The sequence below is a fragment of the Dipodomys merriami genome, unplaced genomic scaffold (genome assembly GCF_024711535.1).
Source record: "Dipodomys merriami isolate MVZ:Mamm:240054 unplaced genomic scaffold, mDipMer1.0.p SCAF_645, whole genome shotgun sequence".
Classification (NCBI taxonomy): domain Eukaryota; kingdom Metazoa; phylum Chordata; class Mammalia; order Rodentia; family Heteromyidae; genus Dipodomys; species Dipodomys merriami.
Window position 1 is genome coordinate 192,829 of NW_027206230.1, and position 7,172 is coordinate 200,000.

Here is a 7,172-nt window from a genome sequence, read left to right on the forward strand (position 1 = left end):
TGGAGCCTGTGCTTTGTTGTGATGCTAGGGCGTGTGGTGTGTGGATTCCCGGCCTCGTGCTTAGGGTGCCATGGGGTTTTTGGGGATCCCGTCCCCCTCCCCATCCGGCCCCTGGCGACGCTGTTCCCGAGCGTCTGTGTGGGCCGCCGCCGGTTGGCGACGACTGCGCCGTGCGGGCGCCGGGCCCCCGGTGTTCCGAGGCCGCCGTGCCCGTGGTGGTGTGCAGCCCGGGGGGGTTCTGGCCCTCTGGAGCCGAGGATCCCGGTGTGTGTGGGCCCTTGCTCACGCGGCCGATAAAGAGGTGGTCAATGATGGGTGCCGTGCCCGGCGGTGTGGATGGATGCGGTGGGGCCCTGCTGGAGCGGGTGGCTCCGCGTGCGTTCACGGGGTCTTTGAGGTGTGTGCCAGCTGCCTTTTCCCTCTCGGGCCTCTTTTGGGGTGGCCCGCCGCTGCCGCGGTGGGGGTTTCCGGTCCCCTGGTAGGCCGGCTCGGTGTCCCAGGCGTTGCGCGGGACCGCCCAGGAGTTGGGGGTGGTGAGATCCCGCGTTCGTTTCCCTGGCGTGCCGGCTGTGCCCGGAAAGGTCTCACCTCCCCGCTGCTTTGCGGCTGCGCCACCTGCCCGTGGGGGGGGTGGCCGCTCTCTCGCTTGCCTCTCACCCCGGTGACCCGACCCGATGACCCTCCCCGCTGCTCTTATTGTGCTTCCGGCATGCCCTCCTCACCCGCATCAGCCTTCCGCGTTCCTCACCGGTTTGGCCTTGGTGGCCGGCCACCGGCGGACGGTCGAGTTGGGCGTGTGTGGTGTTCTCTTGGGGGGGACGGCGCTCGGCTCGTGAGGCTGCTCTCCCAGTGTGGGGGAGGCACGTCGTCGCGGCGGCGGTGGCTTTTGAAGGGTCTTCCCGGATCAGTTTTGCTCATGACGCGAGGGCTCCTGCCAGCGGGACCGCCGGTACGCCACGGGGGCAGTGGTGGTGAGATTCCCGCGTGCGTCCCTCGCTCGGGAGTTGGCCGTCCGAGGGCCCGAAGCCGGCGTGACGTGTCTCCTCCCGCTGGGGCACCGCCTCGCGTGCCTGCGCGATGTTGTCCCTGGTTCCTGCGCCTCCCTCCTGCTCGCCGTGCCAGAGGCTTGCCCGCATCGTCTCCTCCATCTCGAGCCGTGTGGCTTCGTCCCCGCCCCGGTCCCGGATCCCGGGGCGTTGTGCTCTCTCGGCGTGTCGCCGCCGCGTGCCCGGCGCGACCCCGGTTCCCGTGCCTGGCCCCGTCCGCTCTGTGCCGGCGGTGTCCGCGCGTGAGTGTGCTCGTGTGCGTTGGGTTTGGTGTCGCCCGCCTCCCGGGGTCCCTGCCGCCGCCTCCGGCAGCCGCCGTTGGCCGGTGACTCATCGCCGACGGGTCGTTGCCGCAGACCCCCGACCCCCTGCCGGCACCGCCGGTCCGCGGTGGCGCGGGTCATTGTGCGCTCGGCCCCCGCATTCGTGGGAGCGAGTGAATTCGGGCTGGCTTTGAGGGAGGCAGAGAAAGACCCCGTGGCCGTGTGGCGTGCGTTGCGTTGTGTGCGTCACCCCCGGCTTTCTGGCTGCTTGGGTGTGTGCCACGCGCGACCCGGCCGGCTGGCCGGCTGGACTGTGGATGTCGGCGCGCCGCCTCCGGGCGGGGAAGGGGGCCTGGCTCTCCTCCCCGTCCGTGTGTGCGCGCCGCCGCTCCCGTGCCCATCGGGCTGGCAGGCGGGGTGTCGGTGATGCGGTGCTTTCGCGCTTTGGGTGCGGTGTGGTGCCCTTCCCCCCCCCGGCCATGGGTTCCCCTGCCCTCTCCGTGCTCTTCCTCTCTCTGCTCGTCACTGCGTCGTGGCCTGCTTGCGCCCGTGTGCCCGCGCCGACGTCCTGGATGGTGGCGGTTGGGTCGCGTCGGCGGCCGGCTTGGCCCGCCAGTGTCGGTTTTCCCGGTCGCTGCCGGCGTTCGCTGGTCGGCGGCCTCAGTCTCCCGGATCGAGGTCCGTGCCTCCCTCCCTTCCCGCGCCCGCTCCGCGCCCAACCTTGTGTGCACTCTCGGGCCGGTCGGGCCTGCCCAGTCGTTCTGTTGTGCGGCGACCCGGGATCCACCTCGCCGCCCTCACTCCCCCTCGTTGGCTCCCCGTCTCCTCCTCGCCATCGCCCGCTGGCCGGGAGGGAGGGGTGGGGTTCTGCCCTCTCCTTGCTCACGCTCCTTGACGTCTGGTCCCCGTGGAGAGACAGACGGATGCCCCAGTTTGCCCGTGTTCCCTCTCGACTCCTTCCGCCCCCCCCCGGCGGGAAGGAGGTGGGGGGGTCGTGGGGTCAGGTTCGCGGTGTGTGGGGCGCCGTGAAGTCGTGCCACGCCCGGGCACGTCGTCCTGCTGGCCCGCGACGACGGGCGTCGGGGGAGGTGAGGAGGCGAGCCCCCCGTTGTCACTCGCCGGCGTCGCTCTCTCTCTCCCCTCGCTCGCCCCGGCTTTGCCACGTGCCGGCGGTTGGCCGCCCGGTGGTGCGTTCCTGCGCGATCACCCGCCCCCGCGTCCTCCGTTTCCCTGCTTCCGCCACCGCCCGCCCCCCCTCTCCGGAGGGAGGAGGAGGAGGAGAGGGGGATGTTCCCGGGCTCTCCGGGCTCGCCTGCCCGCGCTCCCCTACCTGGTTGATCCTGCCAGTAGCATATGCTTGTCTCAAAGATTAAGCCATGCATGTCTAAGTACGCACGGCTGGTACAGTGAAACTGCAAATGGCTCATTAAATCAGTTATGGTTCCTTTGGTCGCTCGCTTCTCTCCTACTTGGATAACTGTGGTAATTCTAGAGCTAATACATGCCGACGGATGCTGACCCCCCTCCCGGGGGGGGGGGATGCGTGCATTTATCAAATCAAAACCAACCCGGTGAGCTCCCTCCCGGCTCCGGCCGGGGGGCGGGCGCCGGCCGCTTTGGTGACTCTAGATAACCTCGGGCCGATCGCACGGCCCCCGTGGCGGCGACGACCCATTCGAACGTCTGCCCTATCAACTTTCGATGGTAGTCGCCGTGCCTACCATGGTGACCACGGGTGACGGGGAATCAGGGTTCGATTCCGGAGAGGGAGCCTGAGAAACAGCTACCACATCCAAGGAAGGCAGCAGGCGCGCAAATTACCCACTCCCAACCCGGGGAGGTAGTGATGAAAAATAACAATACAGGACTCTTTCGAGGCCCTGTAATTGGAATGAGTCCACTTTAAATCCTTTCGCGAGGATCCATTGGAGGGCAAGTCTGGTGTCAGCAGCCGTGGTAATTCCAGCTCCAATAGCGTATATTAAAGTTGCTGCAGTTAAAAAGCCCGTAGTTGGATCTTGGAAGCGGGCGGGCGGTCCGCTGCGAGGCGAGTCACCGCCCGTCCCCGCCCCTTGCCTCTCGGCGCCCCTTCTATGCTCTTAGCTGAGTGTCCCGGGGGCCTGAAGCGTTTACTTTGAAAAAATTAGAGTGTTCAAAGCAGGCCCGAGCCGCCTGGATACCGCAGCTAGGAATAATGGAATAGGACCGCGGTTCTATTTTGTTGGTTTTCGGAACTGAGGCCATGATTAAGAGGGACGGTCGGGGGCATTCGTATTGCGCCGCTAGAGGTGAAATTCTTGGACCGGCGCAAGACGGACCAGAGCGAAAGCATTTGCCAAGAATGTATTCATTAATCAAGAAAGAAAGTCGGAGGTTCGAAGACGATCAGATACCGTCGTAGTTCCGACCATAAACGATGCCGACTGGCAATGCGGCGGCGTTATTCCCATGACCCGCCGGGCAGCTTCCGGGAAACCAAAGTCTTTGGGGTCTGGGGGGAGTATGGTTGCAAAGCTGAAACTTAAAGGAATTGATGGAAGGGCACCACCAGGAGTGGAGCCTGCGGCTTAATTTGACTCAACACGGGAAACCTCACCCGGCCCGGACACGGACAGGATTGACAGATTGATAGCTCTTTCTCGATTCCGTGGGTGGTGGTGCATGGCCGTTCTTAGTTAGTGGAGCGATTTGTCTGGTTAATTCCGATAACGAACGAGACTCTGGCATGCTAACTAGTTACGCAACCCCCGAGCGGTCGGCGTCCCCCAACTTGTTAGAGGGACAGGTGGCGTTCAGCCACCCGAGATTGAGCAATAACAGGTGTGTGATGCCCTTAGATGTCCGGGGCTGCACGCGCGCTACACTGACTGGCTCAGCGTGTGCCTACCCTACGCCGGCAGGTGCGGATAACCCGTTGAACCCCATTCGTGATGGGGATCGGGGATTGCATTTATTCCCCATGAACGAGGAATTCCCAGTAAGTGCGGGTCATAAGCTTGCATTGATTAAGTCCTGCCCTTTGTACACACCGCCCGTCACTACTACCGATTGGATGGTTTAGTGAGGCCCTCGGATCGGCCCCGCTGGGGTCGGCCCATGGCCCTGGCGGAGTGCTGAGAAGACGGTCGAACTTGACTATCTAGAGGAAGTAAAAGTTGTAACAAGGTTTCCTTAGGTGAACCTGCGGAAGGATCATTAACGGAAAGGGCACGGACTCGCGAGCACGCGTGGGGTGAGCTCGGCGCGAGGGTGGCCCTCCGCGATCCGCCGGGGTTGCCGGCGCCGCGGTCCCTCGGGGCTCCTCCCCGCCGTCTTCGCCGTCTTTCCCGCGTCGCTGTCGCCGCCGTCCGTCCCTGTGTGGCCACTGTCGCACGTCGGGGCCGGCCTGGGAGGAGGGGCCCGCCCGTTCCCGGGGCGGCTGTGCCGGTGAGGACCTTTCCCCCGTCCCGGTGTTTCCCGCGGCCGCGGACGGGTGAGTTGGCGAGGGGGCGCGAGAAGAGGAGGAAGGAGTGGTAGAGAGGCCGGCTGGGATCGCGTGGCCGGCCGGCGTCGGCCCAGTGGGTGTGGCCGTCTGCCGTGCTGTCTCCTCGGCGCCCATGCTGCCGGGTGAGCGAGCCGGTGCCCTGGTTAAGGCATGTTGCGGGTGGGTCGTGTCGCCCGCCGGCTTGCGGGGGCGGCCGCGGTGGGTCTGGGTTCCGGGCCCGGGTGGCTGGGAGCGGATGGTTGTACGCCCTCTCTCCCGCTTGCTGCCGCGCGGGCCCGCGCGCCCTCCCCGCCGCGGTGTTGCCCCCCGCAGCCTCCGCGGACGTCCTTGTCCAGATCACCCGCTTTCCCCTGCCCCCGCTACGCCGACCTCTCCTGCGTCCGGGCCCGCGTGGTGCTTCGCATTCCCTAGCCGCTGGGGGCCGCCGCCACCACGTCCACTTTTCCCCGAAGGCCCGCCGCCTCCTCTGTCTCTGCGCTCGCTGCCCGCGTCCCCGCGCTCCTCTCCCGTTCTGCGCCACCGCGGGGCACTGCGCCTCGGGGCCCTGCCTCACCTCGCCTGTGTGCCCTCGTGGCGGTCCCCTTCCCTGCTGGCTTTCCCGCACTGGGCGCCTCACGCGTCCGTCGGGGGAGGGCTCGGCCTCTCCCGTGTGCGGCTGCCGTCCTCTCCCCCTCTCGGTCCGCCTTCGCCTTCCCCTCCGCCCTGGTCTGTGGGCGGCTCCCCGCGGTGGCACCTTACCCCGCCTCTGGCGGGGTGGCCCCCGCTACCGGGCTTGCCACGTCCCGTGGCTCAGTTCCCCCCCACCCCCGTGTGGTTGGGAGGGCGGCGGCGGGTGGGGCTGGCGGTGGTGCGGCTCGGGGGGGTGGGGAGGGTGTCCGGCGGCCGCCTCCCGGGCGCCGCCACGGCCCCTACCCCGCTCGTCTGCCCCCTCGTGTCCAGGTACCTGGTATCGCGTTCAGGCGCGGAGGTTTAAAGACCCATCGGGGGTCGCCCGTCGGTCCAAGGGGTTAGGGCGGTGGGCCCGTGGGGAGGCCGGTCCCCGGTCTGTCCCAGACTCTACCCCCGTCCCGGGTCGGGGCGGCCTGCGCCCGCTCGCGGGCGGGCCGCTTCTCCGGCAGCCCGGGCTTCGGGGGTGGGCATCCCCGGGTCGCCTGTGGGGTCGGGGGCGTCCGAGCGTCCGCCCGCCGCGCCCCCCGCGCTGGCGTGGCCGTTGCTCCAGGCGTCCCCGTCCCCGTGTCTCGTCTGTCCGACCCCCTCCGTGTCTCGTTCTCGTTCTGTCTCTGCTGGCCAGCCCGAGGCGACCCGCCCGCGCCCTCCTCTCCCCTCTCGGGTCTGGTGGTGTGGGACTGGGAGAACAACGCCGTGCCAGCCGCGTGTGCCCCGAGTCGGGCCACGCCCCAATTCGTACAACTCTTAGCGGTGGATCACTCGGCTCGTACGTCGATGAAGAACGCAGCTAGCTGTGAGAATTAATGTGAATTGCAGGACACATTGATCATGGACACTTCGAACGCACTTGCGGCCCCGGGTTCCTCCCGGGGCTACGCCTGTCTGAGCGTCGCCTGACGGTCAGTCGTCCCCCGGGGGTTGCCTTGCCCCGCAGGGTGGCGCGGCTGGCGGTGTCCCTTTGCAGGGCCCCCTTTCCGGGGTCCTCCGTCCCCCTAAGTTCAGACTTTGGCGGTCGTCGCTTCGTAGTCCCGTCTGGCTTTTAGAGCGAGCGAGCGAGTGGTCATCCTGGTGGGGTTGGTATCCCGCGGCCGGGTCTTGTCTGTCCCAGCCCCCCACTGTGTTCCACGGTGCCTGAACCAGGGGATGACGTTTTCCCGCCGGGCGCTCGAGTTGGGTCAGGGCGTCCCCATTGCCGTGGCCGCTGGCCGCGAGCGAGCGCGTCGCGGCTCCCGTGCCCCGCGGACTCGCACGCCGAGGCGGACGGTCCCGCGGGACGCCGCGGTCGTGCCGTCCGCCAGACGCGCGCGTCGTCCACGGGGGAGGGTTCCCCGCGCGCCGCCCGGGTTGCCGTGCCGGCCCCGGGTCCCGCCCGCGTACGTCCCCTCTCGCGCCGGCTCGTGTCCCACCCTCACCGTCCCCCCCAGACGGTCGTCGGGCCGCGGGGCCTCCCCGTGCCACGGGGACATGGCTTTCCCCCTTTGCTTCCGCCGCCGCTGCCTCCCTTGTGTGACGAGAGAACGCCCTCTGCTGTCTTCCTTTCCTCTGAAATGCGACCTCAGATCAGACGTGGCGACCCGCTGAATTTAAGCATATTAGTCAACAGAGGAAAAGAAACTAACCAGGATTCCCTCAGTAACGGCGAGTGAACAGGGAAGAGCCCAGCGCCGAATCCCCGCCACGCGGCACGGCGTGGGAAATGTGGCATACGGA

The 7,172-nt window shown here is 67.5% G+C and overlaps 1 non-coding gene and 1 pseudogene across 1 annotated transcript; both read left to right on the forward strand.

Annotated features, from left to right (window-relative positions):
• Positions 1 to 2,636: 2,636 nt before the first annotated feature.
• LOC138815522 (18S ribosomal RNA) lies at positions 2,637 to 4,507 on the forward strand (annotated as a pseudogene).
• A 1,694-nt stretch (positions 4,508 to 6,201) lies between these two features.
• On the forward strand, positions 6,202 to 6,354 carry LOC138815518 (5.8S ribosomal RNA). Its single transcript, XR_011368342.1, has one exon. It is a non-coding gene; the product is annotated as a 5.8S ribosomal RNA (ribosomal RNA).
• The last annotated feature ends 818 nt before the right edge of the window (positions 6,355 to 7,172 follow it).